The 22369-nt window shown below is 44.3% G+C and overlaps 1 protein-coding gene across 1 annotated transcript in view; it reads left to right on the top strand.

The window, feature by feature from the left end:
- Positions 1-22369, top strand: part of atf6 (activating transcription factor 6) — a 349485-nt gene that overhangs the window by 80060 nt on the left and 247056 nt on the right. The gene's annotated exons all lie outside the window — the stretch shown is intronic.

The following is a 22369-nucleotide window of genomic DNA, read 5'->3' as shown; positions in this document are numbered from 1 at the left end:
AGGCCATGGAAGATGCTATACAAATACCAGACTTTTTTCTTTAAGTCAACGCTAGTACATTTGCTAAGTGTGTTGATGTTTTGCTCATGTGCGTTCCAGTTTTACTTTCAATCATAAATTGGCTACTTACTTTTTGAGCCTATTTAGACCTATTCTCCACAGGCAGTATTTGAACAGGCATGAGTATGTGATTGGCAAGAACCTGTTCATTGATCTCCTTATACGTTACATTGCCAATTTATAAATTAGCAAAGTACAATAGCAACAAAAAAATCTGCTTGTGATATTTATTTGTGTGTCACATTGTATATGCTATTGGAACAGATTCTCTTAGTGCAAGCAGTACCAGTATCGATCTCCCTGTCACAAAGTAATTTGCAGTCTTCAATGAAGAAAAATAGTTAAGCTTTCAGTCAAAGCAATCAGAAAATGATTCTTCTTTAAGTGTAGATTGTATGTGTTCTATTTTAGGGTGTCAGCTGGTAAAGGATGACATTGGAGACAATCTTTCATCAGTTGTAGATTTATTTACAGAGTGACACATTACAATCAGACACCTCCAAGTTCAGGCACACCACAGTTTCAACAAGTGTCTCTTTTATACTTCTTTAAAACAAATTAACCAAGTGTCTCTTATAACACAGGGTATATAGGAAGAAACTTTTCTCCTTCGCAATGGGGTCAATAAGGTGAGGGGATTTGAGGAAAAGATTTTTCACCCAGAGTGGTGGCACAGTGGTGAGCACTGCTACCTCAGCGCCAGGGACCTGGGTTCAATTCTGACCTCGGGTAACTGTCTGTGTGCAGTTTGCACATTCTCCCCATGCCTATGTGGATTTCCTCCGGGTGCTCCGGTTTCCTCCCACAGTCCAAAGCTGTGCGGGTTAGGTTGATGTCAGGGGGATTAGGAGGGTAAATATGTGGGATTACAGGGATAGGACAGGACCTGGTGTGATTGTTGTCAGTGCAGGCTCGATGGGCCAAATGGCTTCCTTCGGCACTCCAGATTCTATAACCTGCAACTCTGCCTGAAAGGGTTGTAGAGGTGGGAACCCTCAGAATATTTAAGAAACATTAGATGAAAAGCCATAGCATACAAAGCTATGGACCAAGTGCTGGAAAATTGGGATTTGAATAGATTGATGCTTGAAGGCCAGGGCAGACACAGTGAGCCAAAGGGCTTCATTCTGTGCTGTAAAATTCTGACTTCGTAAAATGCTCAAGTGAAACCTCAATTCATGCCCTCCATCTGCATTTCATCAAACACAATCGATATACAATTAACAGCATGGATTTCTCAAAAACTCATGAGTGTACGGCCAGATACCCTACATGAGTAAATATCAAACGTGGAAATGAAGGACTGAATGGCTTCCTGTGCTGGAACCATTCTGTGATTCAATAATTATAATTAGGTGGTTAAGGTCGAGGCTCGGGAAATGGGAGGGTATCAGAAGCAATCAGACACAGAGATAAACTGTTGTGAGCATTTCGGCATCCATGAACTTCATGCATGTTAATTGAGAAAGAAATTCCTTTCCAATATTTTCGAACCTTTCTATTATGATAAAAAAGACAGCATCATGGTGAACAAACTGGAAACTGCAGGCAGTCCATTGCAAAGATCTCCCTTCCCCGGCTGCAGTCAACGGGTTAAGCAGCAGTATTGAAGTGTTCATTCAAATAAATGCAATGTTGCCCCTAGATGGCACAGTAACTGTAGGCATAGTTTGAAATCTGAGATTGAATTAAAAATTTTATAGAATCATGGATGCACATTTTTCAAAATCCTGTCAAGTGGTCACAGAAACCTGAATTTCTGCATTTGCTGGTATGTGCTCTTCAATATCACTGAGGAAAAGTAAGCAACATAGATAAAGCTGTTTATTTCCCATGGGAGGAAATGGCCTGAGAGCAATTTTAGTTAGCTCCCTTTGAGATAATTGATTGAAAGCTCTCTGCACTGCGAGGGGTCCACCTTAATTTAAAATTGGACTTCAACCCATCTGTAAGGTGGTACATTTTGGTGGGAGAAATAAGAAAGGTTTGCCAAAGTCTTATTGTTGCAAGATGTTGTAGCGATAAGAGCAAAGATTTTGATGTCCAGATTTACAAATCATTGAAAGTAATACTGCAGATTCATACAACCATTAAAATGGAAACAAAGCATTTGGAGAAGAATAGAATTGAAAAGCATTGAAATTATGTTAAACTTCTATTGCTTATTGGTTTGCTCACATTTGGGTGTTGTGTATTGTACACTTGGCAGGTAGAGGCATTGGAGAAGGTACGAAGGTAGACTTTCAAGGGTGATATCGGGACTGAGAGGTCCACTCGGAAATCTGAACAGGCTCATGCAGTTTGGTAGAAAAGCCAAGGTCCAACCACGTGACGTGATGGAGATCTTTCAGATCAGGAAAGGATTTGGCAGGGTTGATGCAGAAAAAATGTTTCCACTTGTAACTGTCCAAAACTAAGTATCTTATGCAAGATAGTCACTAATATATAATGTATCCAATAAGGAATTACTCAAGAGTGGTGAGAATGTGAACAGGTGGGGCAAATTGTTTGGGTAAGTTTCTGGGGAAGTTGGATCACATGAGGGAGGAAAAGGAGAGTATGGGTGAAAGTGTTTCTTTTCACTTTTTTTGTGGAATATGGGTGACACTGGCAAGGCCAGTATTTCTTGCCAACTCCAAATTGCCCTTGAACCGAGTGTCTTGCAAAGTCACTTTGGTTGACAGGTAAGAATCAATGTGAATGCAGTCACATGTAGACTGGATAAAGAGAGAAGGAAAACAATCAATGATGACAATCAATGTCGGATTAACTTTATATTCCGGATTTATTAACTGAATTCAAATTTCCTCAGCTGCCATAGTGGAATTTGAACCCATTTGGCCAAAGCATTAGCTTGGGTCTCTAGGTCTCATGACTTTATGCCCATGCCACCATCTTCCTGAAGGTTGAGATGAAGTAAGGTGGCATTAGGCTTGGATGGGCTAGTTAAGTTGAATGGCCTGCACTGTAAAGTCTTGTGATTCTATGCCACTTAATTTGTACTTTCATTATGTGTCATGGTGTTCATGCTTGGTGCTCTTCTGCCCCTTCAATATCCAAAGAAGAAATCAATGCACAACTGTGATGAAGTTGAAGTCCAACTGTTAAAAATAATTGAACATTTCCAATCAGTCTGTGCCATAGTCATACTATTTTCTTTTATGTGAGAGTTTCCACATTTTTAACCAGATAAAGCTGAGAAAACAGCTGTGTTTCATTTGATGTCATGAGGCTGTTGACAACACTCTGGAAAGCTTACATGTCACTGAGATTTTGGGGACAGAATTGGAAATAGTCTGTGCATTTTTTTTCATACTCCCATGTTTTCTGCCTTCACCAAATTCCCCATTAACTTAACTGTCAGTAGGTCAGTTGAGCTGTATTCTTTTTGGCAACTGCCAATGCTGCTTTTGGGCACCTCGGTGCAAGTGATTTGGCAGGCCTTCACCATTCAGCTTCGCCCATCTACTAGCATACAATGCATTTTCTGCTATTCTTGGCTTCTGCAATTATTTGTTTTATTCAAATTTCGGTAGATTGGGAGGACAAGGGATTCCACTGTGCCCCATCAGTTTGTTACTGTTTTGGTGTTGCCTTGTGTCTTGCTCAACTGTGTGACCATATACTGCAGTTGATGGAAATTTCGACGTTTGGCTTGTTCATGTACTTTGTTGTTTTAATGTCACATTCCGTTTCCGAAGTTCTGCAGTGGCCAAATGTAGGAAATGCGATAGATAAGATGCTTCTTGAGGAAAGAGATGCTGACAAAATAGAGAATTATAGGCAATTGAAGATATAGGGCAGCTATGCTTAATGAGAATTCATAAAGGCACTAGCAAAGCTTGATGGTTGAAAGGGCAAACTCTGTAACAGGCTGGGGACTGTGGGAGCAGCAAAGAACAGGATATGCAGCCAAGGATCAAGCACAGGAGTTGATTGAACAGGTGTTGTTGCTATGCCTTGAACAGAGAGTGATTGAACCCAGACCCCTGTGTGTCATGTTCTTGAGAGAATTATGATCCCTGACAGGCACGACTCTTCAGCATTCATGACCAAAAGACAGTGATTAACTAGTGCTTGTCCTGAGTACCTGACTGGAAGCATGATCCATGCCAATAATACCTGTTTAAGAAGGAAAGACAAAGACACATTGACAGCAATAACCCGGGATTAACCACTGCAGAAGAAGCAGCAAGACCTCAAGCCTGGGACTTGGAGATATTGGAACAAAGCCCATCAGGAGGCAATGTGATCAGTTTCCCTCGCCACGGGTAGTATCTCTAATGCCAGTCGTGTTTGGATATTTTGTGAAGTTTTTGACACCTTTTGATTTGATTTGATTTATTATTGTCACGTGTATTAGCATACAGTGAAAAGTATTGTTTCTTGCGTGCGAGAAAGATCAACTTAATGCAAGGTAGGTCCATTCAAAAGTCTGACAGCAGCAGGGAAGAAGCTGTTCTTGAGTCGGTTGGTACATGACCTCAGACTTTTGTACCTTTTTCCCGACGGAAGAAAGTGGAAGAGAGAATGTCCGGGGTGCGTGGGGTCCTTAATTATGCTGGCTGCTTTGCTGAGGCAGCAGGAAGTGCTGCTGCCTGGAGGTTGCTGCAGTCTAGATTGCCCTCTCTTCCTGCTTACACTTGACTAAAACACATGACCAAGAGATAAAGGAGGAAAAAAATAAGCAATTCAAATGAGTTTTGAGAGGTAAGTAAGGACAAACATGAGGAGGGGAAGAATCCTATGATCAGGGACTTGAGTAAATTGGGCCTGTTCTCTTTATAGTTTAGAAGATTGAGAGGTGATCTCACAAAAACAGAAGATTCTGAGGGGGCTTGACAAGGTTTTGTTTTCCCTGTCTGGGTATTCCAGAACATGGCCACAACCTCTGGTTAGAACTGTGATAAGAGGGTTGTGGGTGCTCCATTGTTGAATATATTTAAGGTTGAGATTGGCATGTTTGGTCTCTAAGGGGAGTCAAGGAATATAGTGAGTAGACAGGCATGATCATTGTGAGTGGCAAAGCAGACTCGAGGAGTCAGATGGTCTACTACTCCATTTCTTTTGTAATTCCACCCCCCCCGAGCCCACCATCCCAGTGCCTAAAGAAGTAATATCTTTTTTGACTTTGAAATAGTCGGTATATTAATGGTTGATAAATTCAAAAATATGGATATTAGACCTAAACGTATAATTGTTATTTACTAGTCCTAATTCAAAGAGGGTGTTTTTTATGGCTTCCAAAATAGGTTTTCCAGTCCAACAAACACTGCATTTTGGACCACTAGGTGGACCTGGATGATCAATTCAGACATTTGCTTCCCTCTGCTTTTATATTACAAAATGAAGCACTGTCTCAGTTAATATTGATGTGGAGATGCCACCATTGGACTGCGGTAAACACAGTAAGAAGTCTCACAACACCAGGTTAAAGTCCAACAGGTTTATTTGGTAGCAAAAGCCACTAGCTTTCGGAGCGCTGCCCCTTCGTCAGGTAAGTGGAGTTCTGTTCACAAACAGGGCATATAAAGACACAAACTCAATTGACAAAATAATGGTTGGAATGCGAGTCTTTACAGGTAATCAAGTCTTTAAAGGTACAGAAGATGAGAGTGGAGAGAGCGTTAAGCACAGGTTAAAGAGATGTGTATTGTCTCCAGACAGGACAGTTAGTGAGATTTTGCAAGCCCAGGCAAGTCGTGGGGGTTACAGGTCGTGTGACATGAACCCAAGATCCCGGTTGAGGCCGTCCTCGTGTGCGGAACTTGGCTATCAGTCTCTGCTCAGCGACTCTGCGCTGTCGTGTGTCGTGAAGGCCGCCTTGGAGAACGCTTACCAAGATCAGAGGCCGAATGCCCGTGACCGCTGAAGTGTTCCCCAACAGGAAGAGAACACTCCTGCCTGGTGATTGTCGAGCGGTGTTCATTCATCCGTAGTCGTAGGGTCTGCATGGTTTCCCCAATGTACCATGCCTCGGGACATCCTTTTCTGCAGCGTATCAGATAGACAACGTTGGCCGAGTTGCAAGAATATGTACCGTATACCTGGTGGATGGTGTTCTCATGTGAGATGATGGCATCCGTGTCGATGATCCAGCTCGTCTTGCAGAGGTTGCTGTGGCAGGGTTGTGTGGTGTCGTGGTCACTGTTCCCCTGAAGGCTGGGTAGTTTGCTGTGGACAATGGTCTGTTTGAGGTTGTGCGACTGTTTGAAGACAAGAACTGGGGGTGTGGGGATGGGCCTTGGCGAGATGTTCGTCTTCATCAATGACATGTTGAAGGCTCCGGAGAAGATGTCGTAGCTTCTCCACTCCGTGGAAGTACTGGACGACGAAGGGTACTCTGTCCACCGTGTCCTGTGTTTGTCTTCTGAGGATGTTGGTGCAGTTTTTCGCTGTGGCGCGTCGGAACTGTTGATCGATGAGTCAAGCGCCATATCCTTTTCTTACGAGGGCATCTTTCAGCGTCTGGAGGTGTCTGTTGCGATCCTCCTCATCTGAGCAGATCCTGTGTATACGGAGGGCTTGTCCGTAGGGGATGACTTCTTTAACGTGTTTCGGGTGGAAGCTGGAGAAGTGGAGCATCGTGAGGTTATCCGTGGGCTTGTGGTACAGTGAAGTGTTGAGGTGACCGTCCTTGATGGAGATGCGTGTGTCCAAGAATGCAACCGATTCCGGAGAGTAGTCCATGGTGAGTCTGATGGTGGGATGGAACTTGTTGATGTCATCATATAGTTGTTTCAGTGATTGTTCACCATGAGTGAACCCGGATCTTGGGTTCATGTCACACTATCTGTAACCCCCACGACTTGCCTGGACTTGCAAAATCTCACTAACTGTCCTGTCTGGAGACAATACACATCTCTTTAACCTGTGCTTAACGCTCTCTCCACTCACATTGTGTGTACCTTTAAGACTTGATTACCTATAAAGACTCGCATTCCAACCATTATTTTGTAAATTGAGTTTGTGTCTTTATATGCCCTGTTTGTTAATAGAACTCCCACTCACCTGACGAAGGGGCAGCGCTCCGAAAGCTAGTGGCTTTTGCTACCAAATAAACCTGTTGGACTTTAACCTGGTGTTATGAAACTTCTTACTCGGTTAATATTGACATACAAGACTGCTACTTTTATCCATCTTTGCACAGTTAGAATACTGTGGGATTTATAAGTTCCATCCTTCCACCCATATGCAGTTACAGTGCCATGGAACCTCTACACTCTCACATTTGATGTGTGATAATGTGACGTATACAGTGGTCTTCAGCTGAACTTGGAAATGTGCAATGCAGCAAGCAATTCAGCCTTTCACTATGAGATTGTATGTAATTGTCTGTGGTCGTGTTGAAGTGTCACTGTCTGAACGGAATATAGCTGCTTCTGGTGGAAGCAGACCAGGCTGCAGACTTGAGGATCAATCAAAAGTGAGGCAATAATCCAAGGCTGCTGTTTGCAAATCTGTAACCAGGTGGATGGACTTCAAGTGTATGTTCGCAAAGTGAAGTTGGAACAACTATAAGATTGTTTAATGTTCCTTAAGTTGTGCCAGTGGCACTGATCCCAGACCTAATGACTTCGAGGGAGGAAGACAGATCTTTTTGCGGTGAAGTTGCATTCTCTGTACATCATAGCTGATTAATATTGATCAGCTAGGAATCAGGTAACAGACAGAAAAAACTTCACATGCTTTTGACGTTGGATGAACTTTTAAAACTCACAGAAATATACTTGTAATTGCAACTAGATTTGTTTGCAGCTGGTATTCATGGCTGTTAATGATTTGGGAATATGGGATTTGCATGTGGTACTCACTGGTTAGAATGAGGAGCTTGGTGTCACAAGGAGTACTTAAGGCAAATAGCATTGATGTATTTAAAGGAAAGCTGGATAAATACATGAGGAAAAAGGAATGGAAGGATTTGCTGATCGGGTTAGATGGAGTGGGGTCAAATGTTGCACAGACAAGTTGAGCAGAATTGCAAACTTCTGTGCTTTAAGTACAGGGTAATATGTAATAAAATGGGAGAAAACAAATTAAACATTTACAGTAAATGAACTGCCCGATTACATGACATGGTGAAAATTCTTGCCCAGACTATCGAATTAAGGCAGGGATATTCAGGCATTTGATTTCCTTCATCATTGTTTGGCTATGCTGGTCATCTTACAACCATAGAGTCCCTACAGTGTAGAAGAGGCCATTCGGCCCATCAAGTCTGCACTGACTCTCTGACTGTGTGTCTTACCCAGGCCCTTTCCCCTGCCCTATTCCCATACCCCCATACATTTCTCATGGCTAAACCATCTAACCTAGACATCTTGGGACACCAGGGGGCAATTTAGCATGGCCAATCCACTTAACCTGCCCATCTTTGGACTGTGGAAGGAAACTGGAGCACCCAGAGGAAACCCACACAGACATGGGGAGAATGTGCAAACTCTACGCCGTCACCCAAGGCCGGAATTGAATCTGGGTCCCTGGCGCTGAGAGGCAGCAATGCTAGCCACTGTACCACCATGCTGCCCTTAACCATCTTCACCATTGATTGTCTGTATATGGCCGCTGGTTCATAGAATCAAGGATACCTCTGTTGGAGGTGAAGAGATTCATGTTTACAATTTTTATGGAGGAAATTGACTGAGCAGTTGGCATTTTTATTGTGAGAAAAGTGGTTTTGTGGCCTGTGCATCAAATGAGTATTCCTTTGAATTCACAAACTGAAAATAAAGTTTGGCCAAAGCAGTCAAGTGTGCTTTAAATCCAAGTCCTTATTCACGTGAGGGTAGGAGTAACTTATCCTGTCAGTAAAAATGGTTAGTGCCTTAAGAAGCCAAAATCCTATTTTAAATTGGAAGCAAACTCTGCCAGTGAATGTCATTAATTCTGCACATGTAGAAGGCACACTGATGTGGCTAGGTAAATAACAGTAAGTGGTATTGGCCGTGTAAGTGGAAAATATGCAACAAGGCAGTGAAGTAATTCAACCAGTACTAAGAAAAATCACTTCTTGATGAAATCTTGCATGTCTTGATCGATTTTGTTATAATTTGCTGGAATTGGATGAAGAGCACAGTGTTTGAAAACCTATATCTTGTGTAATTCTGGGGATCAAGATGTTTTGTCAGCAAATCACTGTGTGGTAGCAGTAAGGTGAAAAATACTTAGATTTGGTGCCAGTCTTGGTCAGTTTGAACCACTTGCAGGAACTGTAAAATGTCTAATATCCTTTGGAAGTACATGCTTGTTGGTCATTGAAGAGTGTTTGTATAAATGGCATTACATATATGGGCTTGGATATGATAAATTAATCAGTTGATAATTATCATGTGTGTTTTAAATGTACTGCACCATATCTCTCAACTGGTGGGAACTTGGCTCAGCTGTTCTTGGATGGATCTGTGGAACTGGCAAGTCATCTGTTCTGATAGCTTGTTAGTCTTGGCCCTGTTGCCTTTCAATGTTGGGAGCATGGAGAGTTGCACATTACACAGGTTCTATAAACATGTCTAAAACTTTGCACATTTAGATGACAGGTAGGAAGCATTTTAAAAGAGTATAGTGCTATTGAAAGTGTGTTACAATCCCAGTTCTCAAAGCTTGTTCAAATAGGGAGCAGGACTATAAACAAATGGACAACTTAATGGCTGCGTTTTTAATCTTTATCCAAAAATGTTCTCCAAGAGAGACTGAAGCTTGATTCAAGCTCTATCAGTTCCAGTCCAGAGCAGATGACAACAGTTATTGTGTTTCAAGCTTCAAAATTCCCGTGATGTCTTGTAGATGCCTCATTTGTCCGCAGAATCTATACCAGATCAATTAAAAATCTTTCTAGCATTGTGGGGTGAAGACAGATCAAAAACCAGTCTGTAAAATGAGCACCAACATTTACTGCTCCCCAAGGAAAAACTTGCCAAATTCTAGCTGAGTGGACTGAATTTTGGAATCCTCCTCTCTGGCTCTGTTTTTGGATTTCAGCATCTCAAAGGTATTTTCCATTTCTTTATCTTTTCTGGTTTCTGCATGCTTTGCAGAAACTTGTAGAGATGAAAACTGCATCATTGTACACCTGTGGTAGTCTTTGTGTCGTGTTCTTTTCACATTACCCAATCTGGCTGCAGGAGGTTGATAAATACCAGCTGGCTTTGATTCTGAGTTTCTGCAACCACAGCAATAGGTGCTGGAGTTATCTTGTTCCAGGTCCCGATTTGTCTCGTCTCCTCTACACAAGATATTCTCCACCATCTACACCTTGATCTTCTTCTTTATTTTTTCTTATCATCTTGGAAGAAGATTCTCAAGCCATCGTAATCAACTTCTGGTGGCTCTAGCTGGCCCCTGGTCTCTCCTGTGCCACATTATGCCCCTGAGCCACCGAGTCAGGACGGCTGAGAGTATCCGACTTCAGCCTAGCCCCGACTGCCTGTTCGATGAGCTGCCACAGGTCAGCCTCCTTTTGCTCAAGTCAAATTCCATCCATTCTTCATCCTCCCTAACCCACTTGGCAATTCTGAGACACTCTTCACCACCAAATGTTTTCCTTCTTCACTTCCTTGGCCATTCCGGGGACCAATGCCGATTCTGCTTTGGTTGGGAGCCGTCGCTACCCGTGTGAGGGAGGAGACGGCAGGGGTGGACCCAGAGCCAGGGCAAGGGCTGGGGTGGGGCATCAGTTGACAGTGAGGCTTTGGCCAGCCTAGTGAGAGATGGCGCCTTGGCACTTTGATTTTATGTTTCTTCTTCCTTTTGTCTCTTTTGGCTAAGAAATTGTCAAGGCTCCTTGTCATCTTGCTTGGCCTTGCTGGGCTGAGAGTCGAGGCTGGGCTGAAACCATACACTCAGCTCGGTGAAGTTCACAGCCACTGACCAGCACAGGGGCCCTGTACATGTTTCATATTAAGTCTGCCTGTGCTCAGGTTGTAGAGGGTAAACAGGAAAGTAGAGTTGAGGCTACAATTGGATTAGTTATGATTTGATCAAATGACGGAGCAAGCTTGAAGGGCCAAATGACCTACACCTGTCCCTAATTCATGTGTATGTTTGTATCATACAGAAGGAGCTTCAGAAGGAGAGAGCTTAAATGAGGATCAAAAGAAAGTGCCTGGGATTAGTTATTAAGTGTTAACCTGAAGGCATATCATGAATATTTGCTGAATCATTTCCTAAACTTTGCAGACAAGAGTTCAATCTTCAATATCTTGCCCTTACCAGAGAAGAATTATTTGTCATTTACTTACCCAGCCACTTAAATGTGCTTTAAGTGCCATCAATTGCATAATTAATCATTTGCAATCTGATTTTATGCCTTTGGCAAATTTCACTGTGTGAAATGTACTCTACCTATTATCGTTAAGTATTGGCATGATTGGGAGGCTCCCTGTATTCTTCTCAGCATTTATTGATTGGTGTGAACAGGAGAGTGGTGAAGAGTGTCTCAGGATTGCCGAGTAGGTTAGGGAGGATGAAGAATGGATGGAATTTGACTTGAGCAAAAGGAGGTTGACCTGGGGCGGCTCATCGAACAGGCAGTCGGGGCTCGGCTGAAGTCGGATACTCTCAGCCGTCCTGACTCGGTGGCTCAGGGGCATAAAGTGGCGCAGGAGAGACCAGGAGCCAGCGAGAGCCACCGGAAGTTGATTACGATGGCTTGAGAATCTTCTTCCAAGATGATAAGAAAAAATAAAGAAGATCAAGGTGAAGATGGTGGAGCATACCATGTGTAGAGAAGAAGACGAGACAGTCGGGCCCTGGAACAAGATAACTCCAGCACCTGTTGCTGTGGTTGCAGAAACTCAGAGTCAAAGCCAGCTGGTATTTATCGACCTCCTGCAGCCAGATTGGGTAATGTGAAAAGAACACAATCATAAAGACCACTACAGATGTACAATGATGCAGTTTCCATCCCTACTCTTCACATCATACAATAATAATGTAAATCATGTTGATACATTTTTGCATGCTACGTGTCAGTTCCCACCATATGATGTTTCCCAGTTACTGACTCTTTATTAGTAATTGAGTCACTGATCATCATATTGAGGCTTTTCAGCCTCAAATGTTTTGTTGCTTTTGCACAGAATGAGCTCCTCCATTCTCATTGCCATAGTTGCAAGGGACTCCACCTCTGGAACTACTATAATGCTTGTGTGCCTTTCAAAACACTGCAGGTTAATCTTGCTAGACCAAGTTTAAGAATTATATTCTGAGGAAGCCTGAAATATTCTTTCCAAGTGTGAAAAATGATAAAGTTACCAAATGTTGTAAAAGAGAGAGACTGCACGCTTGTAATCATAGAAACCCTACAGTACAGAAAGAGGCCATTCGGCCCATCGAGTCTGCACCGACCACAATCCCACCCAGGCCCTACCCCCGTATCCCTACATATTTTACCCATTAATCCCTCTAACCTACGCATCTCAGGACACTAAGGGGCAATTTTAGCATAGCCAATCAACCTAACCCACACATCTTTGGACTGTGGGAGGAAACCGGAGCACCCGGAGGAAACCCATGCAGACACGAGGAGAATGTGCAAACTCCACACAGACAGTGATCCAAGCCGGGAATCGAACCCAGGTCCCTGGAGCTGTGAAGCAGCAGTGCTAACCACTGTGCTACCGTGCCGCCCGCTTGTGAAGGTTATTGTTACATAATGCAGTTACACATATTGATGTTTGGATGTTATTTCACACTCATAAATCACTGAGTATTCCCCTACCACTTGAAGTTATTTCTTCCTCCCACTACCCTCCCTTCCTAACTTTCCAGCCCATTTCTTAAATACTGCACATGTTTTCCATGGCCATCTGCTTATACTGTTTCATAGCTCAATGCAGGGACACATGGAAGAGCAGTGCATATTGATTTGCTTTTCTGGTTTACACCCTTTTTATGACTGTATCTGGCACAATGGCTTAATAGGGCCCTGGGTGTTGCAGGAATTAAGTGTGCTCAGTAATGGACTATTGAATGAGCGCAAGATGCTGACTCACCAACTGCATCTCTTGGCTGGCTACTTTGAATGTTTTGAGTAATTTTTAAAAATCTTGTTTGCATCAATAAACATAAATATAGTGTCCTGTCAACTGCTGAGGGTCAATATGCCTGATGGCAGCAGAGTGACTGAGGTTTGCTGTGTATAATTTCAGCCGAGTGTCTCTGCTTGAGCCTTAACAAATAACCTATGTGAAGGTTGTTGCAACAAAGATTCTTGGCCTCAAACATTTGAGTCTTAGTTCAGGCTGTCGCTGCTGACTGACCTGTGCATCGCCACTTCTTTCTGTTTCAATCACTTAGTTTGTATTTGGTGTTGGGGACAGGATAGCTGTGACTGACAAACTGCTGATTGATTGAACAACGAATGCAGTTATCCAAAAGCTGTGGAAATTAATATTGCTGGTCTCCTGTCACTAAAGCAGGTGTACAAAGCCCTTGAGTTTGATTCCGAGAACTGTCGTCAGCACCTGAAGATGGGGCCGGGAAGAAAAAGATGTGCTCTTTCCTTTATCAAGAGTGTTGCAGTAACTTCACAATATTCTGTAAATAACAGATGCATGAAGATCTTAGGTGGGGCTTGTGATCACTTGCACCAGTTGTTGTTTTATCATTGGCTGTTGATGAGGCAGCTGAATTTGCTGAAGTTATAACTAGTACAGTGCAAATTGTAGTTATATTCTGTCGGGGTGTATGAGAAAACAAGCTGACAAGAATGCAGTAGATTAACCCCCTCCTTCACCTGTGGGAACCTGGGTTCAGTTCCAACCCGAGGTTTCTTCATTCATTTTCTCCTTGTCAAATGAGACATGAAATTCTCAAGATGCAGATGTTCCAAAGATAGCTTCCCTTGTGTTGATGAGATATGTGTCAAACACATTTCCACTCCAGCTGAATAATTTGCGCATTAATTACAATTGCTGGCAGCCAATGAATACTAACCCCTTTATATCAAGATGCTTAAATGCTGTGTGATGTCACTGTCATATTCTATTGCAAAGTTCTATAATGGTTACAAGTCATTAGGTGTCATTGCCGAATTTCAATGCAACTGAATTCCAATCCAAAGTTGCGAGTTTAATCCTAATGTGTCAGATTGTGCAACTGAATTAAATAAATGTTCTAACTTAGGTTGCCACCAGAAAAAATAGGTGCGAAAGCTGCAGATTGTTCTGATAAATCTGATGGATTGACAGGTTACAAAATGCACCGGATCTTTGAGTGGAGGAGAACTGCCACACACCTTTCTGAACTCTGTGTAACTCTTGTCCATGATGTGGAGATGCCGGCGTTGGACTGGGGTAAACACAGTAAGAAGTCTCACAACACCAGGTTAAAATCCAACAGGTTTATTTGGTAGTACAAGCCACTAGCTTTTGAAGCGCTGCCCCTTCATCAGGTGAGTGGGATTTCAGTTAACAAACAGGGCATATAAAGACACAAACTCAATTTACAAAATAATGGTTGGAATGCGAGTCTTTATAGGTAATCAAGTCTTAAAGGTACAGACAATGTGAGTGGAGAGGGGGTTAAGCACAGGTTAAAGAGATGTGTATTGTCTCCAGCCAGGACAGTTAGTGAGATTTTGCAAGCCCAGGCAAGTCATGGGGGTTACAGATATTGTGACATGAACCCAAGATCCCGGTTGAGGCCGTCCTCATGTGTGCGGAACTTGGCTATCAGTCTCTGCTCAGCGACTCTGCGTTGTCGTGTGTCATGAAGGCCGCCTTGGAGAACGTTTACCAAGATCAGAGGCCGAATACACGTGACCGCTGAAGTATTCCCAAACAGGAAGAGAACACTCTTGCCTGGTGATTGTCGAGCATCCGTTGTCATAGTGTCTGCATGGTCTCCCCAGTGTACCATGCCTCGGGACATCCTTTCCTGCAGCGTTTCAGGTAGACGACATTGGCCGAGTTGCAAGTGTATGTACCGTGTACCTGGTAGATGGTGTTCTCACGTGAGATGATGTCATCCGTGTCGATGATCCGGCACGTCTTGCAGAGGTTGCTGTGGCAGGGTTGTGTGGTGTCGTGGTCACTGTTCTCCTGAAGGCTGGGTAGTTTGTTGTGGACAATGGTCTGTTTGAGGTTGTGCGGTTGTTTGAAGACAAGACGTGGGGGTGTGGGGATGGCCTTGGTGAGATGTTTGTCTTCATCAATGACATGTTGAAGGCTCCGGAGAAGATGTTGTAGCTTCTCCGCTCTGGGGAAGTACTGGACGACGAAGGGTACTCTGTCCGCTGTGTCCCGTGTTTGTCTTCTGAGGAGGTCTGTGCGGTTTTTCGCTGTGGCGCTTCGGAACTGTCGTTCGATGAGTCGAGCGCCATATCCTGTTCTTATGAGGGCATCTTTCAGCGTCTGGAGGTGTCTGTTGCGATCCTACTCATCTGAGCAGATCCTGTGGATACAGAGGGCTTGTCCATAGGGGATGACTTCTTTAATGTGTTTAGGGTGGAAGCTGGAGAAGTGGAGCATCGTGAGGTTATCCGTGGGCTTGTGATACAAGTGTTGAGGTGACCGTCCTTGATGGAGATGCATGTGTCCAAGAATGCAACCGATTCCGGAGAGTTACTGAAACAGCTATATGATGACATCAACAAGTTCCATCCCACCATGGACTACTCTCCAGAAATGCATCTTTTTAGCACCACAAGTAACCTACCTCGGGTACAAAGTGGATAAGTCGGGCTTACATCCTCTGGAGGATCGGGTGCGAGCAATAAAAGATGCCCCGGCTCCCACAACCATCCAGGAGCTACGGTCGTTTTTGGGACTGGTAAAATACTAATAGAAATTCATACAGAATAGGGCCTCCATTCTGGACCCCCTCCACTGGTTGCTGAAGAAGGGACAAACTTGGGAATGGTCGGCCCACCAAGACAGGGCCTTTGAGAAAATTAAACAGCAACTCTCATCCGAAAATATATTGGTACATTATGAGTCCAAGAAGGAATTGGTACTCACCTGTGACGCGTCCCCATACGGAGTGGGTGCAGTCCTGGCACACAGGTGACAGAATGGACAAGAGCGGCCAATAGCATATGCCTCCAGGACCCTGGCAATGGCAGAGCGAAGATATGCCCAGATTGAAAAGGAAGGACTGGCGGTAATCTTCGCAGTCAAAAAATGTGACCAATATTTATATGGGCGAAAATTTACGATCGTAACAGATCATAAACCCTTGCTGAGCCTACTGAAGGAAGACACAACAGTGCCGCTGATAGCGTCAGCCCGGATCCAGCGTTTGGGCATTATTGCTGGCGGCATATCAGTATCGACTGGAGCATCGACCAGGGACTAGAGTGGCAAATGCAGATGCCTTAAGCAGGCTACCATTACCGGACACCCCATCATTGGTACCCAGAATGGAGGAGACCATGATGATGACAAACTTTATGGATACCCTCCCGGTGGATGCACACAATATACGCCAGTGGACGCAGAAAGACCCTGTATTGGCGAAGGTAAAGCACCTGGTATTAACAGGGCAGCTGGAAAGACCGGTCCATCCACAGTTCCACCCATACTGGAGCAGGAGGGAGCAGATCACGGTGGAAGACGGGATACTGCTGTGGGGAGCACGGGTTATTGTCCCAAGGCAGGGCCGTCGGGACATACTGGCCGATCTACACCATGGGCACCCTGACGTATCAAAAATGATGCTATATCTGATGGCCAAGTCTGGACGCAGACATAGCGAAACTGGTAGGACAGTGCCAGCAGGGGCAGAAGGCACCACCGACAGCCCCGCTGCACCCATGGGAATGGCCAGACAGACCATGGTCGCGACTCCATGTCGATTTTGCAGGCCCATTTATGGGGTCCATGTTTCTGGTGATAATAGATGCCCATTCCAAGTGGTTAGACGTCTATAAACTAAATTCGGTAAACACGACGGCAATCGTTGAGAAACTGTGCACCTCGTTCACAACGCACGGATCCCAGAGGTATTAGTTTCCGATAATGGCTGAGTGTTCACCAGCCTAGAGTTCACACAATTTATGAAATCAAATGGGATCCGGCACATCAAGACGGCACCTCATCACCCGGCATCAAATGGGCTAGCGGAGAGAGCAGTCCAGACGTTAAAGGTCAGGCTGAAAAATCAGCCAGCGGCCTCATTAGAGACGAAACTCTCAAGGTGGTTATTTGACTATTGGACCACTCCACATGTCACCACGCGAACGGTGCCAGCAGAGTTACTGATGGGCAGACGGCTTCACACCAGACTGAGCCTATGGCTGCCAAACCTGGGAGAAAAGGTGGAAAGACACCAGGAAGCTGAATGCAGGGGCCATAACAACACTCGCCGAGAGAGGCACTTTGAAGCGGGGGAGAGAGTTTGGGTCAGAAATTATGCAAATGGACCCGCCTGGGTAACCGGAACAGTCGAGTCCAGGACTGGGTCGGTACCCTACCGAGTACGTATAGGCGAGGCAGTGGTAAGGAAAACACCTGGACCAGGTGCGAGCCTCAAGCTCTCCTCCCGTTCCAGAGCCGAGTCCGCCCTGCAGCCCTCAGGACGAGCAGAATCCCCCTCAACAAGCCAGTACCGCCTCCCCTGCACCCTTGATGGGGACCTCAGCGTCCGAAATGGACACAGGACGAAGCTGCAGCGATTTCCCTGCCACCTGAAGTGGATGAGGAACCAGACTCTGGTGTTCAGGGCCAAAGAGACGGGCTTCCAACTGTTACACACCGCCAACATCAGAGTTGGAGGATCCTGACTGCGCTCAAGCGGAGGAAAAGACCCCTGAGGGAAGCAAATCGAGGGGATTCCTCGGACTTTGGGGGGGGAAGAGTGTGATGATTTCAGCCAGGCTAATGAGGTTGGCTTGCTCGAGTATGAACTACCTGATGAGTCTTAATTGATGGTTAAATCCGGGAGCCTCATGCTCCCTATTTAAAGCAGGTGTGTCAGACTCTCAGGCTGCATTCATCAGGGAGCAACTGGAGGGCTGGCTGTGTATAGGTGTATGGTGTAAATAAAGTAACTTGGTGACGGGACTTTTGCTTCCGTGGAGTTATTACAAGGAACAAGTTTGATGCTCCCTCCCTCACTGTCCATCTGCGTCTGATTTATCTTGAGCCTCACAATGTGGAGGTAGAACTGCCTCCTGTTATTCTCCAGCCTTCCCTAATAATCCTGGAATCCATCATCATTATGGTGGATGCCTTGATCCTCTCCCACCCAAAACTCATTATCTGTGATGACAGTTTAGGACTTAAAAAGGACACAGACAAGTTGGTGAAGTGGGCAGTTAGGTGACAGATGAAGTTCAATGGGGAGAAGTATAAGATGATGCATTTTTGGTAACATTCTTAAAAGGGTGCAGGAACAGAGTGTATATGTGCATTAGTCATTGAAGGTAGCAGGACAGGTGCAGAGGGCAGTTGATGTAAGTGTTCAGAAAATGCAGGTAGTTTTAAGGGAGTTATATTTATATTGGTAAACGCTGGAAACTGGGTATAGTTTTAAGGAGGTTTAATTTAATGTTCCTGTGCTTGGAAGGTTAGATTCATGCTGGACACGTGGGGGTTGGTTTCAACTCCCACTGTGATTCTATTGTGCATCGAGAGGGCTACGGCGTGAAGAGGAAATAAACCAGCAGTGGTTGCTTAGCAAAGCTTTTAAGTTTTAATTTAGCTAATTTGGTTGCAGTTGGAGATGGGTAGTGAGAGAGATGACGGCTTTCACCTTTCTGCTGGAAGCAGTTGGCTTTAGAAGGCGAGAGGGAACATCTCTTTCAGCCTTGCTTAAAGAAAAGCCATGCCATGGAGTAATGGTTGAGAAAACAAATGCCAGAACCTAAAGTTAAGGAGATGAGAGAAATGAAGAGAAGTTTCTAAGATGTCTTGAGTTAATGGAAGAGAGGAAACTGGGAACCAGAATATATTACTGTTCAGTAAAGCCACAGAGTAGAAAAGGCAGTGGATTATGCGAGGCCAGAAAGATATCTGCAGCAGTACCAAGGTTTGAGAAATTTCTAAAATTTGGGAGACGTTATTTGAAATAATTGTGGAAATTGGTGGCTGGACCGCAGAGTTTGTGTCAAAGTCTTTAAGACCAAGAAAACCTGAAAGTGAAACCTTGATGGGAATAGTGAGGGAAAGCAGAATTTTAAAGAAGATTTGAAAGCGTGACTTTTGAAAACTGAGGTGGCACAGTTGCCTCACCGAGCACTGCTGCCTCACAGCGCCAGGGATCCAGGTTCGATTCTGGCTCGGGTAACTGTCAATGTGGAGTTAACATGTTCTCCCCGTGTCTGCATGGGTTTCCTCCCACTGCCCCAAGAAGTGCAGGTTAGGCGGATTGGCCATGCTAAATGGATGGGGATAGGGCAGAGGGGAGGCTCTGGGTGGGATTCCCTTTTGGAGAGTTGGTGCAAACTCAATAGGTTGAATAGCCTCTTTCTGCACTGTAAGGATACTATGGTTCTATTTTGTTAGAAACATAGAAACCCTACAGTGCAGAAGGAGGCCATTCGGCCCATCGAGTCTGCACCGACCACAATCCCACCCAGGCCCTACCCCCACATATTTTACCCACTAATCTCTCTAACCTACGCATCTCAGGACTCTAAGGGACAATTTTTAACCTGGCCAATCAACCTAACCTGCATATCTTTGGACTGTGGGAGGAAACCGGAGCACCTGGAGGAAACCCACGCAGACACGAGGAGAATGTGCAAACTCCACACAGACAGTGACCCGAGCCGGGAATCGAACCCGGGACCCTGGAGCTGTGAAGCAGCAGTGCTAACCACTGTGCTACCGTGCCGCCAGGGGAGGTTTTGTTTTGCAGAAATATGCTTTATCCATATCTGAAAGACATTACGAAACATTTTCAATGATCACTACAGTGAAGTTCGACAATATTTATATTTTCTCCTGAGGTCAAAATTCACGCTGAGATCAGATTGAGAACATTACTTATGTTTTAATATTTTCATGACGAAGTCCAAAATTATTTATAAATTACATACATTGGTCATGTTCCACTCTGCGGTGCTTCAATAAAGTTACACGCTGTTAGAAATATACATACCATTATATTTTGTTAGAGTTACACTTGGACCGTGTTATGAATAAAGGTTGCTATGATAACAAGATCCCTAATTTATCAGTGCAATCACTCCTGAGGCGAAGCACCTTTTTCTCACATTTACGCCAAAATAGAAATATTATTGGGGTCTAGTCTGGCTTCATAATGCACCTTGGGGTTTCTTATCTGGCACCCTAACAGTGGTGATAAAGCATCTGTGGACTGTGATGCAGGTGAATAATTTATTGATGAGTGTGCTATGCTAATTTCAGGCGAAAAGGGCTGTTGTAGGCTGCAAAGAGACATAGATAGGATGCAAAGCTGGGCTGAAAAATGGCAAATGGAGTTTAACCCTGATAAATGTGAGGTGATTCATTTTGGTAGGACTAATTTAAATGTGGATTACAGGGTCAAAGGTAGGGTTCTGAAGACTGTGGAGGAACAGAGAGATCTTGGGGTCCATATCCACAGATCTCTAAAGGTTGCCACTCAAGTGGATAGAGCTGTGAAGAAGGCATATAGTGTGTTAGCTTTTATTAACGGGGTTGGAGTTTAAGAGCCGTGGGGTTATGCTGCAACTGTACAGGACCTTGGTGAGACCGCATTTGGAATATTGCGTGCAGTTCTGGTCACCTCACTATAAGAAGGATGTGGAAGCGCTGGAAAGAGTGCAGAGGAGACTTACCAGGATGCTGCCTGGTTTGGAGTGTCGGTCTTATGAGGAAAGGTTGAGGGAGCTGGGGCTGTTCTCTCTGGAGCGGAGGAGATTGAGGGGAGACTTAATAGAGGTTTATAAAATGATGAAGGGGATAGATCGAGTGAACGTTCAAAGACTATTTCCTCGGGTGGATGGAGCTATTACAAGGGGGCATAACTATAGGGTTTATGGTGGGAGATATAGGAAGGATATCAGAGGTAGGTTCTTCACGCAGAGAGTGGTTGGGGTGTGGAATGGACTGCCTGCAGTGATAGTGGAGTCAGACACTTTAGGAACATTTAAGCGGTTATTGGATAGGCACATGGAGCACACCAGGATGGTAGGGAGTGGGATAGCTTGATCTTGGTTTCAGATGAAGGTCGGCACAACATCGTGGGCCGAAGGGCCTGTTCTGTGCTGTAATGTTCTATGTTCTATGTTCTATGAAAACCTATGGCCCGAACAAATTTTCAATGCTGATGAAATTAGTCTGTTCTGGCGATAGTCCCTTGGAAAACCCTAGCAATGGCTGAGGCCAGTGCACCAATGGGTGTTTAGGATGTGAAGGATAGGTTGACTGCTCTTGGTTGTGCCAATGAGGCTGGCGAGCACAAATGTAAATTGATTGTCATCAAGAAGAGTCGATATCCCAGGTGCTTCAAAGGTATTCAGATATTACCTGTTCTCTACTATGCTAATCAGTGTTTGGGTAACCAGGGACATGTTTTCTGATTGGTTTGTATCTGAGGCATGTGGGTATTGTTGGATAGCTGGACTTGAAGAAAACAGTAAAATCATGTGGTTCCTGAGCAGTTGTTCAGCAAGTCGCCCTGCTGAACTGTTGAAGAACTTTTGTTGCTTATTTTGCCCCACCCAGCGTGAATTTAACTGACTGACCAAGGCATTCTTCAGTCCATGAAACGTAAATATAAAGACTGCTTCTTGAATGTTAGTCTTAATGCTGGGAATAAAGGCCTGGGAGTTAAGGATACCATGTGTGCATCTATTATTGCCAGTACTTTGTTGACGAAGACAGCTTGACCAATGACTGGCTCAAACTTTGGCCTGCAACAATGTTCATTGAAGATGCTAATATTAAGGAAGACTTTGTAGGTTTTCCTGTGAATAATGGAAACAATCTGATTGACCAACCATGTTAATTTTCCAAATGAATATCAATTGGATGTGTGAATATGCTGGAGGCTCCAGATATGGAGGAAGTGTTTAATGTTAATAACAATGCTCTTGTTATGCATTCTTTGACTGATGAACAGATGGCGGAAATGGTGTTACATTGAGAACAACTTGTAAATAAAGTAGTGAATGTGGTAGAGAAAGTGCCCATAGGTCACAATCTTAAAATGTGTGATAGGTTGATAGATCGACATGAACCACATGCATTTATAAGTGAGCAAGAAGTATGTCAATCTATAAATTAAAAGACAAAACTTATGAAACGAACACCAACATTGCCGAGGCATATGAAGCTGGGAGAAGTATTCAAGAATGCCTCCCGGCAAAGCACATCAACATTCTGCTCCTTCTCCTACAAACAGAATTGTAGATGGCTTC

This window comes from Mustelus asterias, chromosome 8 (genome assembly GCF_964213995.1).
Source record: "Mustelus asterias chromosome 8, sMusAst1.hap1.1, whole genome shotgun sequence".
Lineage (NCBI taxonomy): Eukaryota > Metazoa > Chordata > Chondrichthyes > Carcharhiniformes > Triakidae > Mustelus > Mustelus asterias.
This window is presented reverse-complemented; position numbering and strand designations above follow the sequence as displayed.